The 26,678-nt window shown below is 37.4% G+C and overlaps 1 protein-coding gene and 1 long non-coding RNA gene across 4 annotated transcripts in view; one reads left to right on the plus strand and one right to left on the minus strand.

Moving 5' to 3' along the window:
* Positions 1-672: 672 nt before the first annotated feature.
* Positions 673-9,018, minus strand: LOC125764575 (uncharacterized). 3 transcript variants are annotated; one of them, XR_007418467.1, is made up of 5 exons: positions 8,522-9,018; positions 7,091-8,331; positions 2,843-3,747; positions 1,938-2,127; positions 673-1,367 (listed from the first exon to the last, which is right to left on the minus strand). It is a non-coding gene; the product is annotated as an uncharacterized LOC125764575 (long non-coding RNA). The 3 variants fall into 3 exon arrangements; XR_007418469.1 differs by lacking the exons at positions 673-1,367; positions 1,938-2,127 and adding an exon at positions 1,672-1,747; XR_007418468.1 differs by lacking the exons at positions 673-1,367; positions 1,938-2,127 and adding an exon at positions 1,672-1,747 and having other exon boundaries at positions 2,653-3,747.
* Positions 9,019-11,002: 1,984 nt separating this feature from the next.
* The window catches only part of LOC125764479 (maltase 2-like), a 56,139-nt gene continuing 40,463 nt past the window's right edge, over positions 11,003-26,678 (plus strand). Inside the window, exon 1 of the mRNA XM_049428787.1 lies at positions 11,003-12,117. The gene's annotated coding sequence lies outside the window, so the exon portion shown is untranslated. The remainder of the gene's footprint in view (positions 12,118-26,678) is intronic.

The following is a 26,678-nucleotide window of genomic DNA, read 5'->3' on the forward strand; positions in this document are numbered from 1 at the left end:
AAAAGATTGAAAAATTGTAATAAAATAACAAAAAAATCTATGAAATTTCCTATCTCCAAGGCTCATTTTTGCACCAAGTTTTGCCTATAACTCGGTTGGTATCCAACGGATCGCCAATCTTTAACCTGTTGTCGATAGATGGCACCAATGGCTACATTTTCTTCTTGGACGGCCATGCCATCAGATATCTGTGCCAGAAGTTATTCGAGGAACCAAGTTCCATACCCTGTTTGAGAAAATGCTTTAAATTTTCCTCATTTTTCTGCAATTCAGCAAAATTTTTAAATGTGATATATTTTATTGCGAATTTGTTGCAATAAGTTTCTTTTCACTCAAATAATGCTTTAAGTTAAAAAAAGAATAAAATATCAGAAAAAAATTTCAAAAAAAATTTCCACTTGAAAATTTCATAAGGGGTACCCCTTGCCATTTTTTTGAGAAATTTTGCAAAAAAAATTAAATTGATTTATTTTAATGCCAATTGGTTCAAATAAGTTTCTTTTCACTCAAATAATGCTTTAAATTGAAAAAGATTGGAAAATTGTAATAAAATAACAAAAAAATCTATAAAATTGCCTATCTCCCAGGCTCATTTTTGCACCAAGTTTTGCCTATAACTCGGTCGGTATCCAACGAATCGCCAATCTTTAACCTGTGGTCGATAGGTGGCACCAATAGCTACATTTTCTTCTTGGACGGCCATGCCCTCAGATGTCTGTTCCAGAAGTTATACGAGGAACCAAGTTCCATACCCTGTTTGAGAAAATGTAAAATTTTCCTCATTTTTGCACCAATTTTTGGCTATAACTCGGTTGGTGTGCAACGGATCGCGAATCTTTAACCTGTGGTCGATAGATGGCACCAATGGCTACATTTTCTTCTTGGACGGCCATGCCCTCAGATGTCTGTGCCAGAAGTTATGCGAGGAACCAAGCTCCTTACCCTGTTTGAGAAAATGTAAAATTTTCCTCATTTTTCTGCAATTCAGCAAAATTTTTAAATGTGATATATTTTATTGCGAATTTGTTGCAATAAGTTTCTTTTCACTCAAATAATGCTTTAAGTTAAAAAAAGAATAAAAAATCAGAAAAAAATTTCAAAAAAATTTTCCACTCGAAAATTTCATAAGGGGTACCCCTTGCCATTTTTTTGAGAAATTTTGCAAAAAAATTTAAATTGATTTATTTAAATGCCAATTGGTTCAAATAAGTTTCTTTTCACTCAAATAATGCTTTAAATTGAAAAAGATTGGAAAATTGTAATAAAATAACAAAAAAATCTATAAAATTGCCTATCTCCCAGGCTCATTTTTGCACCAAGTTTTGCCTATAACTCGGTCGGTATCCAACGAATCGCCAATCTTTAACCTGTGGTCGATAGATGGCACCAATGGCTACATTTTCTTCTTGGACGGCCATGCCCTCAGATGTCTGTGTCAGAAGTTATTGGAGGAACCAAGTTCCTTACCCTGTTTGAGAAAATGTAAAATTTTCCTCATTTTTGCACCAATTTTTGGCTATAACTCGGTCGGTGTGCAACGGATCGCGAATCTTTAACCTGTGGTCGATAGATGGCACCAATGGCTACATTTTCTTCTTGGACGGCCATGCCCTCAGATGTCTGTGCCAGAAGTTATGCGAGGAACCAAGTTCCTTACCCTGTTTGAGAAAATGCAAAATTTTCCTCATTTTTGCACCAATTTTTGGCTATAACTCGGTCGGTGTGCAACGGATCGCGAATCTTTAACCTGTGGTCGATAGATGGCACCAATGGCTACATTTCCTTCTTGGACGGCCATGTCCTCAGATGTCTGTGCCAGAAGTTATACGAGGAACCAAGTTCCTTACCCTGTTTGAGAAAATGTAAAATTTTCCTCATTTTTGCACCAATTTTTAGCTATAACTCGGTCGGTGTGCAACGGATCGCGAATCTTTAACCTGTGGTCGATAGATGGCACCAATGGCTACATTTTCTTCTTGGACGGCCATGCCCTCAGATGTCTGTGCCAGAAGTTATGCGAGGAACCAAGTTCCTTACCCTGTTTGAGAAAATGTAAAATTTTCCTCATTTTTGCACCAATTTTTGGCTATAACTCGGTCGGTGTGCAACGGATCGTGAATCTTTAACCTGTGGTCGATAGATGGCACCAATGGCTACATTTCCTTCTTGGACGGCCATGTCCTCAGATGTCTGTGCCAGAAGTTATACGAGGAACCAAGTTCCTTACCCTGTTTGAGAAAATGTAAAATTTTCCTCATTTTTCTGCAATTCAGCAAAATTTTTAAATGTGATATATTTTATTGCGAATTTGTTGCAATAAGTTTCTTTTCACTCAAATAATGCTTTAAGTTAAAAAAAGAATAAAAAATCAGAAAAAAATTTCAAAAAAATTTTCCACTCGAAAATTTCATAAGGGGTACCCCTTGCCATTTTTTTTAGAAATTTTGCAAAAAAATTTAAATTGATTTATTTAAATGCCAATTGGTTCAAATAAGTTTCTTTTCACTCAAATAATGCTTTAAATTGAAAAAGATTGGAAAATTGTAATAAAATAACAAAAAAATCTATAAAATTGCCTATCTCCCAGGCTCTTTTTTGCACAAAATTTTGGCTATAACTCGGTCGGTATGCAACGGATCGCGAATCTTTAACCTGTGGTCGATAGATGGCACCAATGGCTACATTTTCTTCTTGGACGGCCATTCTCTCAGATGTCTGTGTCAGAAGTTATTGTAGGAACCAAGTTCCTTACCCTGTTTGAGAAAATGCAAAATTTTCCTCATTTTTGCACCAATTTTTGGCTATAACTCTGTCGGTGTACAACGGATCGCGAATCTTTAACCTGTGGTCGATAGATGGCACCAATGGCTACATTTTCTTCTTGGACGGCCATGCCCTCAGATGTCTGTGCCAGAAGTTATGCGAGGAACCAAGCTCCTTACCCTGTTTGAGAAAATGTAAAATTTTCCTCATTTTTCTGCAATTCAGCAAAATTTTTAAATGTGATATATTTTATTGCGAATTTGTTGCAATAAGTTTCTTTTCACTCAAATAATGCTTTAAGTTAAAAAAAGAATAAAAAATCAGAAAAAAATTTCAAAAAAATTTTCCACTCGAAAATTTCATAAGGGGTACCCCTTGCCATTTTTTTGAGAAATTTTGCAAAAAAATTTAAATTGATTTATTTAAATGCCAATTGGTTCAAATAAGTTTCTTTTCACTCAAATAATGCTTTAAATTGAAAAAGATTGGAAAATTGTAATAAAATAACAAAAAAATCTATAAAATTGCCTATCTCCCAGGCTCATTTTTGCACAAAATTTTGGCTATAACTCGGTCGGTATGCAACGGATCGTGAATCTTTAACCTGTGGTCGATAGATGGCACCAATGGCTACATTTTCTTCTTGGACGGCCATGCCCTCAGATGTCTGTGTCAGAAGTTATTGTAGGAACCAAGTTCCTTACCCTGTTTGAGAAAATGCAAAATTTTCCTCATTTTTGCACCAATTTTTAGCTATAACTCGGTCGGTGTGCAACGGATCGCGAATCTTTAACCTGTGGTCGATAGATGGCACCAATGGCTACATTTTCTTCTTGGACGGCCATGCCCTCAGATGTCTGTGCCAGAAGTTATGCGAGGAACCAAGTTCCTTACCCTGTTTGAGAAAATGTAAAATTTTCCTCATTTTTGCACCAATTTTTGGCTATAACTCGGTCGGTGTGCAACGGATCGCGAATCTTTAACCTGTGGTCGATAGATGGCACCAATGGCTACATTTCCTTCTTGGACGGCCATGTCCTCAGATGTCTGTGCCAGAAGTTATACGAGGAACCAAGTTCCTTACCCTGTTTGAGAAAATGTAAAATTTTCCTCATTTTTCTGCAATTCAGCAAAATTTTTAAATGTGATATATTTTATTGCGAATTTGTTGCAATAAGTTTCTTTTCACTCAAATAATGCTTTAAGTTAAAAAAAGAATAAAAAATCAGAAAAAAATTTCAAAAAAATTTTCAACTCGAAAATTTCATAAGGGGTACCCCTTGCCATTTTTTTGAGAAATTTTGCAAAAAAATTTAAATTGATTTATTTAAATGCCAATTGGTTCAAATAAGTTTCTTTTCACTCAAATAATGCTTTAAATTGAAAAAGATTGGAAAATTGTAATAAAATAACAAAAAAATCTATAAAATTGCCTATCTCCCAGGCTCTTTTTTGCACAAAATTTTGGCTATAACTCGGTCGGTATGCAACGGATCGTGAATCTTTAACCTGTGGTCGATAGATGGCACCAATGGCTACATTTCCTTCTTGGACGGCCATGTCCTCAGATGTCTGTGCCAGAAGTTATACGAGGAACCAAGTTCCTTACCCTGTTTGAGAAAATGCAAAATTTTCCTCATTTTTCTGCAATTCAGCAAAATTTTTAAATGTGATATATTTTATTGCGAATTTGTTGCAATAAGTTTCTTTTCACTCAAATAATGCTTTAAGTTAAAAAAAGAATAAAAAATCAGAAAAAAATTTCAAAAACATTTTCCACTCGAAAATTTCATAAGGGCAATTCCCTTGCCATTTTTTTGAGAAATTTTGCAAAAAAATTTAAATTGATTTATTTAAATGCCAATTGGTTCAAATAAGTTTCTTTTCACTCAAATAATGCTTTAAATTGAAAAAGATTGGAAAATTGTAATAAAATAACAAAAAAATCTATAAAATTGCCTATCTCCCAGGCTCTTTTTTGCACCAAATTTTGGCTATAACTCGGTCGGTATGCAACGGATCGCGAATCTTTAACCTGTGGTCGATAGATGGCACCAATGGCTACATTTTCTTCTTGGACGGCCATTCTCTCAGATGTCTGTGTCAGAAGTTATTGTAGGAACCAAGTTCCTTACCCTGTTTGAGAAAATGCAAAATTTTCCTCATTTTTGCACCAATTTTTGGCTATAACTCGGTCGGTGTGCAACGGATCGCGAATCTTTAACCTGTGGTCGATAGATGGCACCAATGGCTACATTTTCTTCTTGAAAGGCCATGCCCTCAGATGTCTGTGCCAGAAGTTATGCGAGGAACCAAGCTCCTTACCCTGTTTGAGAAAATGTAAAATTTTCCTCATTTTTCTGCAATTCAGCAAAATTTTTAAATGTGATATATTTTATTGCGAATTTGTTGCAATAAGTTTCTTTTCACTCAAATAATGCTTTAAGTTAAAAAAAGAATAAAAAATCAGAAAAAAATTTCAAAAAAATTTTCCACTCGAAAATTTCATAAGGGGTACCCCTTGCCATTTTTTTGAGAAATTTTGCAAAAAAAAATTAAATTGATTTATTTTAATGCCAATTGGTTCAAATAAGTTTCTTTTCACTCAAATAATGCTTTAAATTGAAAAAGATTGGAAAATTGTAATAAAATAACAAAAAAATCTATAAAATTGCCTATCTCCCAGGCTCATTTTTGCACAAAATTTTGGCTATAAGTCGGACGGTGTGCAACGGATCGCGAATCTTTAACCTGTGGTCGATAGATGGCACCAATGGCTACATTTTCTTCTTGGACGGCCATGCCCTCAGATGTCTGTGCCAGAAGTTATGCGAGGAACCAAGCTCCTTACCCTGTTTGAGAAAATGTAAAATTTTCCTCATTTTTCTGCAATTCAGCAAAATTTTTAAATGTGATATATTTTATTGCGAATTTGTTGCAATAAGTTTCTTTTCACTCAAATAATGCTTTAAGTTAAAAAAAGAATAAAAAATCAGAAAAAAATTTCAAAAAAATTTTCAACTCGAAAATTTCATAAGGGGTACCCCTTGCCATTTTTTTGAGAAATTTTGCAAAAAAATTTAAATTGATTTATTTAAATGCCAATTGGTTCAAATAAGTTTCTTTTCACTCAAATAATGCTTTAAATTGAAAAAGATTGGAAAATTGTAATAAAATAACAAAAAAATCTATAAAATTGCCTATCTCCCAGGCTCTTTTTTGCACAAAATTTTGGCTATAACTCGGTCGGTATGCAACGGATCGTGAATCTTTAACCTGTGGTCGATAGATGGCACCAATGGCTACATTTCCTTCTTGGACGGCCATGTCCTCAGATGTCTGTGCCAGAAGTTATACGAGGAACCAAGTTCCTTACCCTGTTTGAGAAAATGCAAAATTTTCCTCATTTTTCTGCAATTCAGCAAAATTTTTAAATGTGATATATTTTATTGCGAATTTGTTGCAATAAGTTTCTTTTCACTCAAATAATGCTTTAAGTTAAAAAAAGAATAAAAAATCAGAAAAAAATTTCAAAAACATTTTCCACTCGAAAATTTCATAAGGGGTACCCCTTGCCATTTTTTTGAGAAATTTTGCAAAAAAATTTAAATTGATTTATTTTAATGCCAATTGGTTCAAATAAGTTTCTTTTCACTCAAATAATGCTTTAAATTGAAAAAGATTGGAAAATTGTAATAAAATAACAAAAAAATCTATAAAATTGCCTATCTCCCAGGCTCTTTTTTGCACAAAATTTTGGCTATAACTCGGTCGGTATGCAACGGATCGTGAATCTTTAACCTGTGGTCGATAGATGGCACCAATGGCTACATTTCCTTCTTGGACGGCCATGTCCTCAGATGTCTGTGCCAGAAGTTATACGAGGAACCAAGTTCCTTACCCTGTTTGAGAAAATGCAAAATTTTCCTCATTTTTCTGCAATTCAGCAAAATTTTTAAATGTGATATATTTTATTGCGAATTTGTTGCAATAAGTTTCTTTTCACTCAAATAATGCTTTAAGTTAAAAAAAGAATAAAAAATCAGAAAAAAATTTCAAAAACATTTTCCACTCGAAAATTTCATAAGGGCAATTCCCTTGCCATTTTTTTGAGAAATTTTGCAAAAAAATTTAAATTGATTTATTTTAATGCCAATTGGTTCAAATAAGTTTCTTTTCACTCAAATAATGCTTTAAATTGAAAAAGATTGGAAAATTGTAATAAAATAACAAAAAAATCTATAAAATTGCCTATCTCCCAGGCTCTTTTTTGCACAAAATTTTGGCTATAACTCGGTCGGTATGCAACGGATCGCGAATCTTTAACCTGTGGTCGATAGATGGCACCAATGGCTACATTTTCTTCTTGGACGGCCATTCTCTCAGATGTCTGTGTCAGAAGTTATTGTAGGAACCAAGTTCCTTACCCTGTTTGAGAAAATGCAAAATTTTCCTCATTTTTGCACCAATTTTTGGCTATAACTCGGTCGGTGTGCAACGGATCGCGAATCTTTAACCTGTGGTCGATAGATGGCACCAATGGCTACATTTTCTTCTTGAAAGGCCATGCCCTCAGATGTCTGTGCCAGAAGTTATGCGAGGAACCAAGCTCCTTACCCTGTTTGAGAAAATGTAAAATTTTCCTCATTTTTCTGCAATTCAGCAAAATTTTTAAATGTGATATATTTTATTGCGAATTTGTTGCAATAAGTTTCTTTTCACTCAAATAATGCTTTAAGTTAAAAAAAGAATAAAAAATCAGAAAAAAATTTCAAAAAAATTTTCCACTCGAAAATTTCATAAGGGGTACCCCTTGCCATTTTTTTGAGAAATTTTGCAAAAAAAAATTAAATTGATTTATTTTAATGCCAATTGGTTCAAATAAGTTTCTTTTCACTCAAATAATGCTTTAAATTGAAAAAGATTGGAAAATTGTAATAAAATAACAAAAAAATCTATAAAATTGCCTATCTCCCAGGCTCATTTTTGCACAAAATTTTGGCTATAAGTCGGACGGTGTGCAACGGATCGCGAATCTTTAACCTGTGGTCGATAGATGGCACCAATGGCTACATTTTCTTCTTGGACGGCCATGCTCTCAGATGTCTGTGTCAGAAGTTATTGGAGGAACCAAGTTCCTTACTCTGTTTGAGAAAATGCAAAATTTTCCTCATTTTTCTGCAATTCAGCAAAATTTTTAAATGTGATATATTTTATTGCGAATTTGTTGCAATAAGTTTCTTTTCACTCAAATAATGCTTTAAGTTAAAAAAAGAATAAAAAATCAGAAAAAAATTTCAAAAAAATTTTCCACTCGAAAATTTCATAAGGGGTACCCCTTGCCATTTTTTTGAGAAATTTTGCAAAAAAATTTAAATTGATTTATTTAAATGCCAATTGGTTCAAATAAGTTTCTTTTCACTCAAATAATGCTTTAAATTGAAAAAGATTGGAAAATTGTAATAAAATAACAAAAAAATCTATAAAATTGCCTATCTCCCAGGCTCTTTTTTGCACAAAATTTTGGCTATAACTCGGTCGGTATGCAACGGATCGCGAATCTTTAACCTGTGGTCGATGGATGGCACCAATGGCTACATTTTCTTCTTGGACGGCCATTCTCTCAGATGTCTGTGTCAGAAGTTATTGGAGGAACCAAGTTCCTTACCCTGTTTGAGAAAATGCAAAATTTTCCTCATTTTTGCACCAATTTTTGGCTATAACTCGGTCGGTGTGCAACGGATCGCGAATCTTTAACCTGTGGTCGATAGATGGCACCAATGGCTACATTTTCTTCTTGGACGGCCATGCCCTCAGATGTCTGTGCCAGAAGTTATGCGAGGAACCAAGTTCCTTACCCTGTTTGAGAAAATGTAAAATTTTCCTCATTTTTGCACCAATTTTTGGCTATAACTCGGTCGGTGTGCAACGGATCGCGAATCTTTAACCTGTGGTCGATAGATGGCACCAATGGCTACATTTCCTTCTTGGACGGCCATGTCCTCAGATGTCTGTGCCAGAAGTTATACGAGGAACCAAGTTCCTTACCCTGTTTGAGAAAATGTAAAATTTTCCTCATTTTTCTGCAATTCAGCAAAATTTTTAAATGTGATATATTTTATTGCGAATTTGTTGCAATAAGTTTCTTTTCACTCAACTAATGCTTTAAGTTAAAAAAAGAATAAAAAATCAGAAAAAAAATTCAAAGAAAATTTCCACTCGAAAATTTCGTAAGGGGTACCCCTTGCCATTTTTTTGAGAAATTTTGCAAAAAAAATTTAAATTGTTTTATTTAAATGCCAATTGGTTCAAATAAGTGTCTTTACATTCAAATAATGCTTTAAATAAAAAAAAGAACAAAAAATAGTGAAAATATAAAAAAATTCTCAAATTTTGAAAATTTCCTAAGGCTATACCTTACCTTTTTTTTCGGAAATTTAGAAAAATTTTATAAATTGATGTATTTTAATGCGCATTGGTCAAAATAAGTTTGTTTTCACTCAAATAATTCCTGCATTGTTAATGATTTTTTTTCTGGTATGTTGTACTTGCTTCAATAATGACTGTATAAACAACGCGTTTACCATCTTGCTAGATTAATATAGCCCACTACATACAGGTGTTCGATCTGTTTCGGAAGCTATGTCGGAATCGTAGCTATGATTGCTTGAGTATTGACACAAAGGATACAAAGGATACAAAGGTTTTTATCTTTATGTTACTCGAAGCTGCTTCTAATTGGTGCTATTCGACTTCTAATATTCGATCCCGATTGAATTTTGCCCGGTGTACGACGCGGTGGGTCGTTCACCTATTTATCTTGTTACAGTTTCTTCTGGCTACCGGAAAAAATATGAAAAGATTTTCCAGCGCCAAACACACAAGAAAACAAGATTGCCTTTCTCATCGACTTCATCAAAACAATAAATTTATTACTTTCGCAAACGCGACATTTGCTAAGCATGTAGTGACGGGGTTTGGTGAAGTGTTTTCCCATTATAATCACAGCCAGCGGATGCCAGTTCATTAAATGTGACATGCAACGCAAAATATGGTACCGTAAAACAACACAAATGTGCACCGGAAGGTAATATAAAGCGTTATTACTCGTGTCCATTATTATCCGTGGCAAGTTCGAGGTCACACTGTAGGAATTGTTAGGATCGAAGGGAAAATGTAATTATGAAAAAAAACCATCATCAACAAAACAAGTACATAATTTCTGGGCTCCCGACTTTAGTCGATTACTTCCGGCGACGGAACGCATAAAGCTTGCCAACATACTACACACCTCCCTAACCACCCGGTGCAATTAACGACAACTTCCGGTTCGCGTTAATGGGTCATTAGATGGGGTAGGAAACAGTGGAACCGATTCCAGTGGGAACGATGGTTTTTTTATTGCACACCGACTGCACCTTCAATGGTAAAATAACGTAAGCTTTCCAATCCAAACCGGGTAGCAGTGGGACAACAAGCCAACCGAAGCCGGTTGAATCGCTTTATAATGAGTGTGGTGGTCTGACCCACCCTGACACCAAGCGGGGAGTCCAAACAAATTGGTGATGGTAGGGTATGTAATTGCGGAAAAAGATATTTAGTTTGGCATTGTTTTAAGCGTGCTTTTATTATGCGCCAGAAGCGTGTTTAGTGCTGGCCGTAATTAGGGACCCGGCAGCAGATGGAGTTCTACCATATTTATGCTGGCGTTTATTACGGTTGTTCCGGTTGGCAAATGTTTAAAGTAGTATTTTTCTTATAATTTCACGCTGTTTTAATGGTAGTTTTTATGTTTTATAAAACTTTTTCCAAGACTTGAAAGAAATTTATTCAACGGGAGGAATTTATTGTTCTTTTTTTTTGAGAGGAAATGTTCGACGATTACAACCCAGAAAACACAGAAGAGTTAAAACATTTTATAAACTACTGGGCGCCTCCATGATGTAGAAGATTTCGTCCACAAAGCACTGCAACCCTACAAACGCCTCAGAGGTTTTGGCATGCAAATGATTCATATATTGGCTTTCCTGACTTATTTAGGCATAGCCTTATATTGACACTAGAACCGGTTTTGTAGTGAAACAATTAACGCGGCAGTCATCAAACCACCAGGCGTCTCCATTCGATTATTTTTCTTCTTGGCTTAACGACTTCAGGCCATACCAGGTATTTCTGGATTATTAAACTTATTTTATCATGCTAGTAACTACGTGCGACGGGGGGACGGTCCGAATGGGATTTCATACCCGGTTTTGTCTTGTTGTGCCGTTTATTTCGTAAACCACCGGGCGTCTCCATTCGATTAAATCACGGTAAAATTGAGACCTGCATTATAATCCATATGAATCCAAATTATTTTTACTAGAGTATCATTTATAATGTATTTGACAATTACAATAAACATAACAAACATATTTGCATCACATGTCAAATGTATCCATCAAAATGGCTTGAAGTAAAAATATGGTTTTATAAAATTTTGGGTTTTTCTTAATCTAAACTTAGAAATACATTCAAATGAAATTAGAATTCAAAATATTCCTACTTCTAAACTTCTAACAAACGAAACAAAAAGCTCATGCATCCTTTTGAAGTCCCTAGGTATGATTCTCCATTCGTTTGAAGTCGTCTAATTCGCACTATTGTTTACCACCACCCGGAGTGAAATATCATCACCATTTCATCGTTGGTAGCATGCTTCGGAACGTTTTAGTTAATTAAACTTTGCTGCGGTAACTGCGCAAAGTTGACTGGAGTTCTGCCCGAAGCGTATGCACGTTGCACGATGCATATATGAACTCCCCCCTCCCAACCACCTTTTGCATTCTAAACACATTTGTTTGGTAGAGAAACATATCTTGGTTTATTATCTGACCACGGTGCACTTTCACTGGGATGCGGGAAAATTGGCTGCGTTAGATGGAAATCTTAAGCCACAATTTAATTTCACCTTTCCAGCAAGCGAGAAGTTTTGTTCCAAAAGGGATGGTTTATGTGAGGAAAAGGAAACCCCACCGGAAATGACGAAAACCATACTCTTACTTTTTGGAGCCTTAAGGGATGTTTGTAATGGAGGAAGGAAAAATTTGTTTCCGAGTGTACGGTTTGGTTAAAGTTTGTTTGACTTTCAAAGTGTTGTACATTTGATGGTTTTGAGCTAAACTTTTGATCATCGCTATGAAGAGAGCAAAGATTGGTGGAGAAAGTTAGCAAATTGTTAAGATATTCGTTTAATGTTACATGCTGATTTTTTAAACCGTTTTTCTTCCATTCAACAGGAAATGCTTCTGAAAAAAGGATATAAACACTCAACTTGATTGACGTATGATTCTCTAAAAAAGAGCTGCTGTAAAGGTAAGTTAAGTTTAATGGTTCATCACATCACTGTACAAGCTACAATGGATTCCATTTTCAAGCGACTATTGTTTGCAATCTGTCGATAGATAAAACAAAATACTAACACAACTACTCGTTGTTCAATTTCGCATGCAAAACAAATCCGGTTCAATGTACCCAACCGTGACGCACAAGAGAGGGTTCACCGTTCACTGAAAGCTAAAAGTTCGGCCCGGAAAGTAATTTCGCTTCTTACATGAATTGGATGAAGGTTCGTCACGAGTGTGCCTTATCGTTAAGCTGGTTCAGTGATTTTCTAAGCGCTTGGTTGGTGGAAAACTCCATCATACAATAGATTGAGCGGAAACCAGGGGGAAAAAACCCCGAGAATGTATCTCATCCATCAAGTGCAGAAGTAGTTCCTGCTCTACTCATCGCATGAACAAAGTTATCCCAAAAAAAAACTATTCATGAAGCCAGAAACAAAAGTGTTGCTTTTGTGCTATTGTTTACACTGTTTCGGGCGGTGATAGCGAGGGGAAAAATAAGTGAGTGACTGTATTGAGCGAAAGGGAATGAATAGGAAAGTGTTAAACTATAAGAAGCTCGGTGATGTTTATGGCAAGATGCCTATCAACAATGCGATGATGTTTTGCACCTCTTTTCAATGAGCTGGTATTGTATTGAGTTGATGTTTTGTTGTCAAAAAAAAAAACACCAACAAAATGCGAAACTCTATTGACAAACAGGAAATGTAAACGTTCCTTTGTTCGATAGGGATTAAAATTCTTTCTTACGAATCGGGGACTTTATCACACAATCATTAACTTTAATGGGAATTTAAAATTTCAATCTTGTAGCACGTAAACCTCGATTGGAGTTAAACTCTTTAAAGAATCATTAATTAAACCGCCAGTTGGTGTAATTAAGTGGCAAGTCTGTGCTGTAAAATATTTATCATCTTAAGTACTTCCAGCTGAAGCACAAGAAGTGTCATTTATTCCCAACAGTTTTGTTTACTGATTACTACCATTCAAGTGGTAATGTGAAGTAAATAATTTTCCAATTACTATAAATTAAATTCAATTGTTTAAGATGCGTTTCCTCTCGTGTCTTTAAAAGCACAAGCGTATGTACTTTTTTAAAGGAAGATATTGGGTTTCTAAGTCTTCAAAAGTGATCAAGAATTTCTCAGTGTTAATAAGATGGTGATAATAATGAGTAAGAAATAAGCTTCAATTTAACTCGATGAATTAAATATATCTTGACGAAAGACGGATCAGCCCCGGATCAAGGATGTGAAAAGAAATGAGTTTGTCATCATTATTGCTTGCCGCTTCTAACTCCATGTGTCGCCATTTTTATCACTATGGGCACAAGCTGCACAGAGTAAATGTCAAAATATATTTAAGAAGACTTAAAATTAAAATATAAATTATTATTTTAAAACTGTGTTTTAACGAAACCACCCACGGGAAATGATATTATCATCATTACGAAGCATAACACCTTCATGCATATTTACACTTCACAAATTTAGCTGAATGTGCTCCCGGTAGGATGGGTTTTAAAATTGTACAGGGCTTTAGCCGGTGTGAGTCTTCCCATTTTCCTTACCTCAACACAAAAATAATGCCACTCTATTAACGGAGCTCATATTATGCTTTTAATCAACGGATCTTCGGTCGGTACTTGTACGGAACTGTGCTTACTTGACACCGTTCGAAGTAAGGATAAAGTAAGGGCAACGCAGTTCGCAGCAATGCAGACACCGTAGACACCGTTTCGCGCTGTTTGCTGGATGAGCTTATGAGTTATGCAAAGCATATCATTGACAGTGACTCAACTCAACAGTCGGGTGGGAAGAGACAGAGGAAAAAAATTCCCCGGGTAATACGCACGGCTCGTAACGGTGTGGATTTTCCTGTAAGATTTACTTCCCTCTTGGAAAATTTGCAGTACGGTTCGGAATATCCACTTCTGGACGACTTCCCCAGAGAGAGAGAGAGAGAGGGAAAGACTCGGTTCTTCACACCGAATGGAAGCAACCATTTGCTAACGTGCTGCAAAAGTTCACATAGAAACCCTTCAGGAGCAATTCTTCTCCATTTTTTTTGCAGTCGAAACATCGAGCTCCAAACTCGTATCTCCATTCCCGGTATTTCGTTATAAATTTTAAATCATCTCCTTTCACGAGTTGTTCCGGGGGTTTTTATATTTTGAACCAATGGGTGAGTGAATTCGCATCGGTACTGGTGCCGACATCACGCCACACCGCAGCCTCTGTGGCGAGACATAACATTCATCGTACCGATGGGGAAAATCGGGCAAAAAAAGCACAAACACACACACATGTGAGGAAAACATACATGGGGCCACCGCCGTTCGGTTGGTTGAAAGTATTTCGAACATCGCCTTTTGGATGTTGAAGAAGGAGTTTTATGCTCTTTCTACTGGATTTGACATTGCCGAGCATGTCGAGCCTCCTTCTGCGAGGATCGAAAAGGCCAGATACAACCATTGCTCGGTGTGTTGTCTCTTTAACATCGTTGAAAGCTTTTCCTCAAACTGTAACGAAAACTGTGAGTGAGTGAGTGAGGAAGGATCAGCAGGACGGAACAGCAACGTCAAGCTTCCTGGAACGCCAAATAGCAAAGAGAAATGATCCACCACGAGGAAAACGACTGGCAGTACGATGACTTTCAACCGGACCGGATGTGTCCGTTGTAAATTCCCCTATCCGCCCCCTAACCGCCCCCTTTACAATCTATCCTTTTGGCCGACATTTTGTTTCCGGACGTAATTTACAGTAACCCCCTTGTCTTCACGATGCCTTGCTCGGCCGTTATTGGGGGGAGGTTGTGTTTACATTTAAACGCTTCGTTCAATTAGATGCGAAACATATTCATCCCGGGCTGGTGAGTTTCCCGTTTACACGGTACATGGCGACATGCAGAACCGCACGTGTCTCTAAAACCAATGTACCCGGCACGGTCGTACCGAGCGCACACACTCCGTATGCCATTAAAATTCCATATCCTTAAGTGATTATTGCGAATAAATTCGGTGTACATTCGGGTGGTTGGGCGCGCCTGAAAGCGTCTGAAAGTATGCAAAACTGCTTTCCCTGCTGCAAAGTACTGACACGTGCTTGGGTGTGTGTGTGTGTCACGCCCTCCCGTGTGTGCTTTCGGTATGTTTTTGTAATGAAATTATTCCACAACTGCACCATGGCAAATTCCATACGTCTGCGTGAGAGAGCAGTGATGATGTGGCCCGATCTTTAGGGCAAGGAATTTGGTTTCCGTGTTTCTCCAGTTTCAAACGTTTACCGTCCGGAATGTCGCTTTTGATGTCCTTCTATGCGACAAGCTAAATTGAGTGTGTCGCTCCTTATGATTGGATTGGATATCTTGTCTTGTTTTTTTTTTTTTTAGTTTTGTTGCAATTTTTGTTTGGTTAGGAATGTTCACTCAATATCCGTGATGTCCCCGAGATGGAAATGATGTGTTTGCTTTCTGTAACGATGTGTATTTCAAGCGATGGAGTCATAAACGAAAGATATTGCTGAGCTTTTATTGATGCTGCAGTGTGCTCTCAATACATGTTGGGTAAATTTAGCAGGAACTTGTTTTTATGAAGCCATTTCAAGGGCGATTACTTGGAAGATTGCTTTGTGGTTTTGTAGTAGCTTTAATGCTTTATTTTTCATTTAAAATTTTACTTTACTGATGTTAAAGTTATTACGCGTTAAGATGGTAAGAGATATTGTTCTTCACATTTTAATTTAGTTGGGAAATTTAACTAAAGCAATACAAACGGTACAGTTCGACGCCATGAGTTACGCGATCGATTTAATAGAATAGCCAGGAAAACGCGACTTAAAAGGAGGTTCGATATGGGTTCAAATCTTATCTTGGCAATCTGTCAATACTGTCGTACACAAAACACGACCCGATCCATTTTAACGGAATACCACGAATACACCACATTAAAGAAATCCTGTACTTTGGCATGACATCGATGACATTTTGTCTCCCGATGAAAAGACACAGAAGAAACTTCTGAAATTCCTCACAAAATTACATTTATTTATCATAACAATTTCATAAAACAATTGGAAATTAGAATAATTAGACTCTTTTAAAGATAGTCTACTGGTATACAAGGTAAGAAAGTTTGAGTTATCATTCAACTCACTGAGGGAAATATTCGAAAGGTAGAGAGGACTTTGTTTCTTCTCTTGCTTGGTCTGATGCAGATTGAAAGGTTTCTGTTACCTTCAACAACTCACATATTTAAAATTCTCCTTATCACTTATATCTCTTACTCATCGATTTCCTACCCTTATCAATCATCCAAACTGCTAAGAGATGAAAGTGGTCCAATCGACCCAAAGTCTCTTGAAGAAAACTAAAAACTCTGCAGCCGTTTTTCATAAAAAATGGATCTTCGTTGCAGGCATTTACGTGTAAATATGTTATTTACTTAAAAATCTATTGTTTTATTGTCTTACAAAATCAACCAATCCTACGTACGATGACTGGAAATTTGTTGAAAAATAAGGGAGAATGTTGATTATGTTTTAGATAAAACAGTACGGCTTTTGTGATGTTCGCCGATCAAAAAGTTGCTGCCAGTGCTACTGCCGAAGAAAGAAAAAAGTATTCTTTATAACCGGAAGGTGGAAAAATATCCAAAGGCATTGCATTTTATCAAACATTAAAAGTGAGATATTATTTATTAATGTTCTAATTCTAGGAAGAAAAAACTCAACTCGAATCTAAATCCACTTAAAAAATAATTAATTACTTCATCAAAATTCCTTTGCACGTTCTGAGTTAACGACAGCTAGAACAGTTTCACCCATTGATTTAACTCCTGACGTTAATAATTTGTACCGGATTAGGGGTTAAACCTAGGCTGAGAAAAGGAGAAAAAACCGCGTCCTAAGATTAAGTGCTGTTTAATACTTGCTAAACGAAATGTTCTCATTCGACGCAAACTAATTAAAACCCTCACAATGCTAAATTTCATCGCGTGCCGAACACAGTTTGGATGAAAATTAATCATTTACAGCACCGAAAGTTACTAGGACTTTGTCACAGCACAAAATCCACAATAAAGAGCAAAAAAGGATACGCGCTTTTTTTCGCCCCATTTTGCTTGTCATTAGGCTTATACCGTGGGGGTAGAGCCGAAGTGTCCTTTTGTTTCCCATTTACCCTATTTCGACCCAGAGCTTAACGATTCATGGAACCGGGACGATCGGCTACTGTGGTGGGAGTGTCATGCGAAAAGCTTCATCATTGGTTGAAATGTTCTATTTCGGACAACAAGAGGATCCACTTTTCTGGGAGCCCCGACTCGAAACTCTAACCATGGGGATTATATATTCGTGTCATCGCACTGCATGCCTGCCCGGCCATTTTCGGGCCAATTTACTCTCTGCTCCTTTCACTCGCATCAGAATCGTTGAGAAGACATTGGAAGTGGATGGAGTGTAGTTAAGATTTTCAATTTCAGATTTTTTGGGGAGGCAAAAAAAAATCCCCAAGAAAGATCGGTAGCTGATTGGATAGATCGTTGTTCGATGTGGTGTTTTCGTCAATCGTCAAAAAATCGGAAAATCGTCAAAGGCACTTCTGCCTTTCACCGGAATAGAAGCTCAGTATAAGCCACTGTTTGGTACAGATGAAAGTGAGGTTTTTAGCAATGCAATAAATTTCTCTATTTTCCTTTTGTTGGATAAATATTTTTTTTTTTTTTTGTAATGGAAATTCAAATTTTTGGAATTACTAGGAACAGTCCTTTCGAGAGTTCGGTTTATTTAAAGCCTTTAGATAGGAGGAGAAGATGACTCTAGATGTCATGCAGGGAAATTATTTGGAAATGGAATATGTGCTCCCGACAGTGTTGCACAGAAGCTCTTTGTTTGGTGAAAAACTCATGCATAGCAAAATAATGCATTCACGTTCACGAAACGTCGGTTTTGGTTTTTGGGGGGAATTACATTAGCTCACTGTGAAGTGATTTAAAATTTATTCAAGTTGTAAAGTTTAAGATTGTCTTACAAATGGAGCAGATCATACCTCGAAGCGTTGCACATACACAATTGCATCCTTGTTTTTTGTTAGCATAAATGGTACAGTAAAAATTGGAGAAACTCACACAGATGGTACGTGTAGCATTAAGCACTAACCGTGGAAAGTACGAACCATCTTGTTAGAAAGAAATTTCACCATCTTCGCATTGTGCAAACAAAAGAAAGTAGATTTTCGTTGTTGCTGCTACTCTTCTACTCGTTAGTGAAACCGTTTGCCCACGAATGCTCCAGTTTTACTGTCGCCTTCGGGATATGCCACTGTAAAACGGTTTCCCGTTTCGGCAGCGTACGAATTCTCCGGTGGTATAAAGCGAGATAATTTATTAGCTCACTGGTGCTTGCCATGGTTCGGTGCCGCCGAAAACTGTTTGCACGGGAAAACAGCTGCTTTGGAACGGTTCCAACTCGGATGTGTTGCTCCCGAGAGAAAATGCTAAAGTAGACGAGGATGTGGTTTGGTCCAATGCCCTTTATGCGCGAAAAGTGTTCTGGCGCCGCTGGTTCCATTCTTGGTGTGGAGTTCTTTCTCGAAGCCAAACGAAAAACAAATGCATACAAACCGTGTACAGGCATGAACTGGTTGCCATTGTTTAAACGCAAATCGAATGAAAACTTCCAAAACGAAGGGTAGAGGGTGAACGAAAAAGGTAGCATCCTGTGCGGGGTGCGGACCGTGAGATCGTTTCGATTTAGCCACAGAAGCATAAATTATCGTGTTCTGTTCGTGATTCACTGACTAGCGCTTACGGTGTAAACAGAATGGTCCGCCAAGGACTTGTGCTGTAATTTTTCCTGTGGAAGTTTTTATTGTTATGAAACCTTTGGTGAAATGCTGTTATGCACGAACGTGCCAAAATGGGTGACAGGCTTATCATCCAGCACAGAGGGAGCATATATACGTTGCTTGTTTTGTTTCTTTTGTTTTTGGGCAATTGGACTTTGACAGAACACTCCACGCTTGGAGTGCCATTTTGCCAATAGGTGATAAAATTCATGGTCATGGCCGTTGGTTAATGGTTTTTGCTAAATAAGGGTATAAAATTAACGGAGGTGATCTAAAAAGACCGAGCAGACAATTGTCTGTACGGGATTGTAATAATTCTGTATGGTTGAAGATAAATAGGCACAATAATAAACGGCGACCCGGTGGTGTATGTGTGAAACGGTGTATGTGTTAAAATAAGTCTACTAAGCCAGAAATGGGCGGCGTGACCTGCAGGGTCGTTAAGTTAACAAGAGACAGAACTAGAGTTAATATAAAAATTTAACATATTGTAGTATTAGCAGTAAGAAATATAGCATTTAAGTGTTCTTTAGAAACAATTCTTTTGAACAAATTGAAGAAGAAAAAGACATTTTTTGGCGATTTTCAACCTCAGACATGGTAAAAAAAATGCAGCAAAATTAAAAGATGCTTCGATCAATAGGCAAGTGTTCTTTTCCTTTGTCCTTGAGTTTAATCCAAAAGAAAACCTTGACAAGATGGATTTTATTATGCAGAAGTGTCAGTCGAGGCCAGTGAGCAGTCAGGCGATTGCGAAAAAGAGCGACTAAAGGTTGAAGGAAGAATGTCTTAAGGTAAATGTTTTAGCAAAGGCACTCAAATGCCCTCAAAGGGCCTCAAATGGAGGGTCTTTAAATTATCCTTTTTATAACCAAACCGGAGAAACAATTGCACATCAATGGCACCAAAAATGCCGCAACAAATGCTCACATATTTTCGATAGCCCTAGACGAATTTTTCTAGAAGGCTGTTACGTTACATTTAAACAAATAATGTTTCATTCAATTATCTACAGTTTTTTTCATCACAGAAAAAATAATTTACGTTTTTTAAATGCATTTACTCAGTTAATTTGAAGCCGTGGTATTGTCTAAAACTTCTAACTCCATCCACAATATTTATCCCTTACTACAAAATTGTAACCAGGCTGGCAAACACTTTACTTTGTATTTTAACCTTCATTGTGAGTAAACAAAGCATGATTTAAACTGTACATACAGCAGCAAATTAAATTTTGCCCATCGTTTTACGTGGGCACGTTCGCACTTTCCAACCCAAAATCTCCATCGTCAAACTTTTCGAACCAAATTGACAGCAAAAGCGTGGTGGTAATTGCCAACCGGAACGTAAAAACCACAAACGGGAACTTTTTACCAAAGCACAATCAGCGTTTAACACCGCGCAAAAGCATTTGCCCCGTAACGACTAACTTTTGACCACGATTGAAAGGATTGTGATTCGATTTTCTCTAGCCCAGCAGCACGATCGCAAGCGTTTTGTGTAGCTAAAACTGGTTGCGTCAAAAAGTACTGAATTGGTACAGTGTTTCGAGGTGATTTTGGGTAAAAGTATGCTTTTTTTCTCTCTCTATGCTTTTGGTTTGGTATAATGGTTAAATGCCATTGCTTGTCACACCTTTCGAGCGTTACAGAATAAATGCACTTTCAGTGGCATGAATATTGCTTTTTGACATTTCATTTCAAAACATAAAAACATAAAAGAATTAACTTTGTATCTACAATTTACAATATTTTTTCTGTCGAATTTTATTATAAAAATAACATTACAATTCTTCCTACTATAATATAATCATAAAAACTCGCACTGAGGCTTTATTTTATAAAATTACAATAAAGCTGATACCTACGAATGGCAGAAAAAATTTCTACAATAAAAACATTTAAATCTCATTGTAATAAAACGAAGCAAATTTGAGTTATAATAACCGCCAATTTCCATTAGTTCAGTTTTAAATTTAACCTGTTTTTTTAGATGCAACAGCTAGACAAATATTGTGATCAAGCTTTTGCATTGTTATTTAGAATTTATTTACATGTACAAAGAGACGGTCCGTGGGCTTCCTAAAAGGATGTATGTAGCATTAATGTATTACATTGCTCTACAAGTTTTGCCTTTGTTGAATGCATTACTACTTCGATTCAGTTCGCTGACCATCGTTCTGCCATTGTAACGTTGGTTGGCTGCTGCCTACAGTAAAGCTTTCAGTTTTAAACCTTTTTTTTCTTAGTTTTATTGTATTGTGCTTTACTGAAGGTTGAATGCCAATTTTTTGTTGTATACATTAAAATAAACATTTTAATTATATGATAAAGTTTGTTGAATGTTTTTTTTTGAAGCTTCGAAACCGGAACCAGTTTTGTGGGATGGTTTTACATTGCTTTCCCCGCTATAATAACTTTTGCTGTGTTGGGTGAGCTTTGTGCAGCTCGCTACCACAGCTACAGCGAAGCAGCTCCCTTAATGGCCGCTCTCTTGTTCAACCGCATCAGTGTGTTCATTAGAGCGCGAAACAAAACTGTCTGTATGGCACGCTAATAACCGTTGTGCTTGGCATAAAGTTCAGCTAGAAATAATTTACATTCAACAGCATAAACTTTACTTCACTGCGATACACAATTTGCTTATGATCGGGTGGACTATGAGAAGTTTTCTCACACAGCGAAAAGCAAACTAAAGATTATTTTTGATTAGCATTCTAAGGGGGGGCCGTATTGTTCAGTGTAAGAGCTTTATTAAATCCTACTTCAAATGTAATTACCTACTGCACAAGCTGTTTTATCAGGCTGGCAAACAGGTTGGGTGAAGGTATTGTATTTAAGGATAGTTAATGGATTTTAGATAATCAGCCACAATTCACACGTATACTCACACGGATTTGTTACCCTTTGCGCTTCTATTGTTGGTTGATTTTGTGACGATGCTGATCGATTTCCATCGATACAGCATTGAGATGGAAATACAAAAAAAAATCGGATCAGTTTAATGGAAAATACTTAACCACATGAACGGCGCTGTGGCAAAAACAATAACCCAAACCTAAAAACCAACCCTATACAAACTATTGCCTAAGTTCTTTAGCCACTGATTGATATGATGTGCATCAAAACCATTGGCATAAGCTCTGTTTTGTTGGAGGATTTGTGGATGGGATGCGTTTTGTTTAGACGATGGTCAAGCACACGGGATCAAATTTATAAATAGCAGCTGTGCGAGGCGCTCGTACGTGCTAGCATACAGTGGGAAACAGCTGGGGTCGCTTACAACCCTTATGCGTCGTGTTCCAACTCATTGACTGATTTACGAGCTCATGAATAATCTCGGCATTGTTTTGCGTGTGTCCTCATATTTTACCCCATAATAACGAAAACCACCAGGCGTCTCCATCGGTAGGCAATGTAAACCTTCCGGTAGTATCAGCGCCAGACTGCTTCAAAGGGAACGTGCTTTGTCCGGGCCAATAAAAGCATCGTGACAGATCGATTCTCTTGTCTTGCTTCTACTCATTGATTACAGCAGACGATTTTATGGCCTAGTACACGGCCACGGTACAACCACACTCGACGCTCTCGGCTGTGGCAGTAGTAGACATTTGCTGAATAATTCTCGTTTTGCAGCATATCGGCCCTATGATGGAGAATCAGAACACCGGAAGTGATGGGCAATGGTGTGTCTTTAGTGTAGACCCATAAATCATTGTTTTCCTGACAGGCCAGAATGAGGTCGGCGCATTTAATGTTAGTGTTTTTTTTTTTGGGATGTACACGAACACTTAGGAAATGCGGCCATTTAGAGCAAATAATATTTATTTAGGGATGTGAAAATTGATGGCGAAAAAAAAACCAAGTGTACACAATCGGATGATCTATCATCGAATCTGCTGTGATTTTATCCTTTCGATAAGCCTTTAGAATAGGATTATTGTTTTTTGTTCTAAAAACATTTTCTTTTATTATTGTGAATTATTTCAAAAAGGATTGTTTAATGTTGAGTACAACGTGAACAACATTCCGGCTAGGGGTGATAAGGTCAGCTCTAATCTTGCTGATTAATGCCAAAAATTAGCCCGTCCAAAGTGGGTTGATGAAAATTTTATAAGCTTTCCACACTGGGCACGACCGTGAAAATTCCACCAGCGATAGGAAAGCTTTTGGGCGCGGGGGTTTGCTTGATAGGATTTCCGGTTGCTGGTGTCCTGCGGTTTGTTGGGCCTTTAGGCTCAAATTAAGCAACATTACCCGCTGGTTTCCGCCGGGCAGGATGATCCGGTAGATCCTAGGTGAAGTTTTTCGCCTGGACAAAGACTTGACACGGCATTCTTGGGTAATTATTTTTTTTTTGCGTTCTAGTTGCTTCCTGTTTTGGGGGGTATAGCTCCTACGGGCTTAGCTTACCACCGGTGGAGCTTTAATTACATTTACGGCACCATTCGCAACATTGTGATTACAGTTTGGGGCAAAATGGGATTATCACCTTTCGCTCGAGTGCGCTCTTATACCGTTCGCAGTTGTGCAGCATCTCGAGTGGTGCTCTTAAAGGAAAAACGGACCCGAAATGTCCGGCGTTTGGTAGACATTTTTCTTAATTTGGGAAAATTATTTCACGAGAATCTGGCAGCTAATGTTGGGGGTCTAATAATGTAGCTTCGGGGTTCGAAAATAGATTTCAGTAATACAATTGCTGAACGGTGTTTGGTTTGGTCTGAATGAACCTTATAATTATTGGACTTATATTATTATGGGTAACTTGTACATTAAATTATTGTTCTTTTCATAAAATTTTTTATCGAAACCTTTTATACTTTTAGAAACTCTTACATACTAAACAAGGCAACATTTAATTATTTTTGTGCCCATTCACTAACGGATAAAATCAACGTCATTATGTTTCCCGCAACAGAAAAAAGCTTCACAACCGTGGAAGTATTATTATTTCACGCCCGTATCGTTTCAGTAATGTGGTTTTCTATTTGAATGCATTTACCCACTTCTAATTTTCAGTTTTTCTAATGAAAAATGAAAATACCAAGCACGTCCAGCACTGAAACCCGGGATTCAATAAATGGAAGGAGGAAAACGTTAGCAAACGGTTACCGAACGAACCCATTGTTATTGTGCCGCTTTCAATTGTGCTTTTCACTCGAGATTGAAGTGCGTTGGTAACAATGCGGTTTGGAAACAAAGTATCGTTTTGGTCGCGACCGGAAAACCGCAGGTCATAACGATGCTATGGCAACGAGTGAAAAGCACACACAATCGAACGGAAGCTCACGTTAGCGAGAACTGTCAATTGAACTTGACGTTTTGGAACGTTTGTGTTTATACTGCGAGCACGATTGTAGGTCAAACTGTGAGTTTTTGGAGTGTGTTGAAGGAAGTGTAGTGGTGTATGTGTGTGTTTTTGTACGTTTGAATATTACGTGTCCGGTGCGTACGGTACCATTCGTTTGGGAAAGCCTGTCCACAGGCTGGGAATTGAATTTATTTGTCATTTCCTTTCCAATATTTGATAAATGATCGAAAATTCCAGATGTCTCATCGTGGTTCAAGTATTTCCGAACATTCCAGACTCTCCAGGCGTTTCAATTGAAGGGGACAAATAGAATATTGGCTTTTGTGGATGGAATAATTTCACTACTTCCACACTGTCAAGTCTGTGGAACAAATATGGCATAGTGGTACTTCATCACTTTGTCTTCCGATGACTTCCCGGGAAATTGTAGTGGAAAATTAAACTCTTCTCAATGGTACTCTACCATTGCACGCGTTATTGGCAATACAGAGCTCGCGTGGTCAACACTCTTACCTATTTTCATACTGATAGCGGATGAGAAAATTCACCAAATCTATCGCTACCGAGCGGCAGTGCTCGTGGCAAAAGGCTGGACCCTGATGGCGACGTTTTATCGTCGATACTGTCGTCCCGGCCGTTATCGTAGTTGAGGATGAAAATCCTTTCTCCACCCGATCGACCGTCCGGAACGTGTGTTCGCGTCTTCTAAACATCGTTCGGTTTGGTACGAAAAATTTTTGGCCCTAAAATTCACAACACTACCGCACACTGGTTCATCGAAATTTGTTTCGCGTAGTTATGTTGCCGGATATGAATTCATTAAACGTTTTGAATTTATTTCCGCACAATAGACAAAACCCTTGTGACACGTTTAACGTTCAATGCGCTACTAAACAGTGCTGAGAAAGTGTATTTTCCCTGGGTGTAATTTCACGAACATATTGTAGTTGTGGTTGTTACACGCGTAAACTTTAGCCTAGTTTGTAGTAGTGTCGGTGATAGACAGTGGACACATTGACTTCCGACGAGAACCACCAGCGGAGACTATCCCTTTTTAAAAATGGGAGAAATAATTGAAGAAGGTTGGTCGAATCTTTCATCAGTCATGCAATGGGAAATCGATTTCTTACGAAGGAGGAAAAAACGATGTAAAACTAAACTGTAGTGGCAGTAGAACATTGGAAGATATCTATTGATTGAATGTGGCACGGTGAGTATATTTAGGTCGCTTTTAAAAACTACCCGACAGCCATAAAAAAAGGAACAAATTACACCTGTAGCTGTAACAGTACGATGATGTAAGGATAGAACACTGTGCCGTGTCAGGCTCTAATTGATTCTCAATTAAACTGAACACCCAGGGTTCCAAGTATTTTTTTTGTCGGTGCGTCCGCTTCTTCCAACGCTACTAAAACCCGGTGATTTAAGACAATTACTACGCTCGAGTGCGGCAAAAAGAGTAGCTCAACCGGTTTCGTGGTAGACGCCACCAAAACGGACGTTAAAGCAAATAGATATAAAAAAGGAAGTAAAATATGAGAGAAGAAAAGCTCAAACACTAGAAACGTGTTTGATATCTAGGAATTAATCAACCCTTCCACTGAGCTATTGAGGAGTTTGTGTTAGTTTTTCCCTTCAGTTTTTCTTCTCTTCATTTGGTACCATTTTTCGGAAGGACAAAACTCACTATCAAGTGTGCAATTAGGTACATCTCGGTCTCTCGATCCAACTCCTTGCGCCTTCCTAAGCCCGGTCGGGCTGGCTAGATGCACGAACGTGTGCCGCCCTCTCGCCCACGTGGGTAAACGAAATTCGGTGGAGCTTCTGTACGTGTCAGAGCAAACAGAGGGGCACAAACAAATAAACAAACAAGCAAATATTTGTCTTTTCCTTCGATCCGATGCAAGAAAGAGAGAGAGAGAGTATTCGTGAGAAACGCTAAAAGAAAATGGCCGTTTTTGTTTTGGGGATGACAGAAACGATGGACATGGGCAGTAAGTGAAAAGCTTTGTCCGAGGTGAGAGAAAGACCGTAATTAGAAAAGTACTTCGAAATAGATAGTTTGAATTTGACATGAGATGGCGGTCATGAAGAAAATCTTCAAATTGCCATTTTTTGGGAGTCAATTAACGACGCGGTATTGTGCGTGTCATTTTTGGAAAAGTTCCATAATAATGGTTGGATGTTTGTTTATCCAATAGTTTAATACCAACATAAGCTATCTCGCTGTACGTCGTAATGGAAATAAAAACAAATTGAATAATAATTGAATTCGATGTACTTCGTTACGACAAAACGAAGCGCAAACAAATGATGATTTTCCCTATGAAATATTCAACTGAATTTAAATAGTAACTGATTCGAGTATGTACATTAGCA

The sequence above is a fragment of the Anopheles funestus genome, chromosome 2RL (assembly GCF_943734845.2).
Source record: "Anopheles funestus chromosome 2RL, idAnoFuneDA-416_04, whole genome shotgun sequence".
Lineage (NCBI taxonomy): Eukaryota > Metazoa > Arthropoda > Insecta > Diptera > Culicidae > Anopheles > Anopheles funestus.